This window comes from Pollachius pollachius, assembly GCF_949987615.1.
Source record: "Pollachius pollachius genome assembly, chromosome: 12".
Lineage (NCBI taxonomy): Eukaryota > Metazoa > Chordata > Actinopteri > Gadiformes > Gadidae > Pollachius > Pollachius pollachius.
In genome coordinates this window covers 21,430,842-21,433,341 of record NC_136945.1, presented here as the reverse complement: position 1 = coordinate 21,433,341, position 2,500 = coordinate 21,430,842, and positions in this window count along the sequence as shown.

Below are 2,500 nucleotides of genomic sequence, written 5' to 3'. Positions count from 1 at the left end.
TTGAACATCTTGGAAAGTAGTCGAATCAACCTTAGAACACATCTGGGTGGAGGAGGTCAGTGTCTGTTCATAGCGTCAGTAATCGATAATTGAGTGGCGAACGAGACTAATGCCGAACACTAGTGATTCCTACTGCAAACCCCACCAGCTGTGATAAGACTGTGATCAGACTGTGGCGTCCAGCTCATTAAGACAGAAGGTGTGTGTCATCTCTCCGTCTCAAGACATCACATTCATTCTTACGCTCGCTATTGATTGACATAGCGTTAGCATCGGGGTCGGGGACTGGATCAATAACCTCCTTAATAATAACCACTGGGATCATAATCACTGTCACAATACAACTGGATGTCTCCCTGCTGTTCACCCACTGCAGATGGCACAGCAGCAGCGGTCGAATCGATCAGGTTTATAGACCAGGTTGGACTATCTGCTGGAGATTATCTGTGAGTCAGACAAATCTCTGAGCTCGTGTCTGTCCCAACCGTTGGCCAATCTGAAACGTTTGGGGAGACTTTGGACGAGTTTGGGGACAAATCTGTTCGGTGTGTTCAACTAGCAAGTCTGAAAGCGTTGGCGTCTGAGGATCGGAGCCTCTGATTGGTTGTCTGCTGCTTACACACAACCAGCGTATCAGCGAGGTGTGTGGGAGCGGACTAGTCCCACGAGACTAGCGCCACCCGATGTTAGGGAGGCTTCTTGCATCTCGTGCAAGCGCAGAACGTACACCCTACTGTGTCGTTGGCAGAAGACTACTGCCAACGACACAGTAGGGTGTAGTTGGCACTGGCAGACGGTCTTGACCCTCCTCCTGCTCAGACAGATTCCCAGAAGACCAGGCCCTGCTTGGGCCAATCACGACTGGTTATCTAACATGGGCAGGTTTAATACGTTGACTGTACAGACATAAAAATAATAAATAGCCAAGATTGCCGCCACTGATGTGTCCCCACTCACCAGTGTGTTGCTCTGATTGGTTGAAGGTCTTTTTAATTGCGTCCAGAGGTATTTTGGTTGGCAGCGGTTCTTAACGCCCCTTTGAAATCTAACATTAACTAAGAGGTTCCAGACTATGTCCATAGACATCTGTGGATTAATCTAACGACGTCAGGATGATGGATACGGGGTCAGTCTGCTACTGTAAGCTCTTATCAATACTGTTATTCTAGGGCCTGTATTTAAATAATACCCTTTTAACTACATCTTGAACTGTATATCTCTATAGGTATGTCGACGTGTGTCTCTGCGTGTTTGTGTGTGTTTGGGTGTGTGGGTGCGTGTTTGTTTGTGTTGGTGTGAAAATACTGATGAACAACAAGACACTCTCAGCAAAGTTGATTTTTATGTTCTGTTGAGCTATGACTCAGTGTGTGTGTGTGTGTGTGTTTGTTTGGATGATAGTGTATGCATGAGTTTTTTTATGAGAATATCACCGTTTGTTAGTAACAGTGTACGTTTGTGTAAGTGTATCAATGTGTGTGTGTGTGTGTATATATGTACGTACGTAGGAGTGTGTGTGTGTAGTCATAATAATCTCTTCAACAGAGAACATTGTGATCACATCACTTCAAAGAGAAACTCAAAGTCCCACAGCTGTCACTGTGGGCCTGAGTGTGTGTGCACCCTTGTGTATGTGTTTATAAGTCTGTGTGCGTTTGTGTGTGTGTGTGTGTGTGTGTGTGTGTGTGTGTGTGACTCCTGCTACCCACCACTCATGCAACCACCCCTCACTTAGCGCCCACCACCCGGCCAGTGATGAACGGAGCGCGTGAAGACTCTCCAGAAAGTCTGGATCTCAAGGTAAGATAAACTGGCAGGGCAGCAGGCTGGGTTTACCCTCCAGACCAGGACCCTGAGACTCCTCATGAAGAAACAATCTGGGCTGCTGTCTGAAGCATTCTGGGATTGGTTTACACTCCAAAGAAGACCTCTTAAAACTTTCACGAAAAAAAACAATCGTGGCTCCTGTCTCACCACCGGTCCTCCACCTGGAGTCGGGAGAATCACTCTCTGCCGAAGGAAGGAGACCATTTCTATCACTGTGGTGACAATGTTGGTGTGTGTGACGCACACTGACCTATTGGGATTCATCTGCAATTGTAATCAAAATCAGGGCACTAAAAAAATCACATACAGTTATGTCCCTTAAAGGGGATTTCTTTGAAACCAACTATTTCATATCAAATGTTTATTTAGGTCAGGGTTTCTCAACCTTTTTATTACTGAGCCCCAGTAAATATTGCTGAGGCCTGGTGCGGACATTTTGACCATTGTATGCCTGCCTCATCTAATTTAATTAACAGATACTGTAGGACCATTATCAAGAATATAAACTGTTTAATTAACAGACAGTAACAGTCGAAGAGTCTAACAACACGACTGTGATTTACTGTGTAAACATCAAGCCAATAAAGATTAAATATGTTCATCATCCGTTAACAGTAGGAAATAAGCATTATGTTTAAGACTTAATTTCTAAATCTCTGCGTCCCTGTGGTTT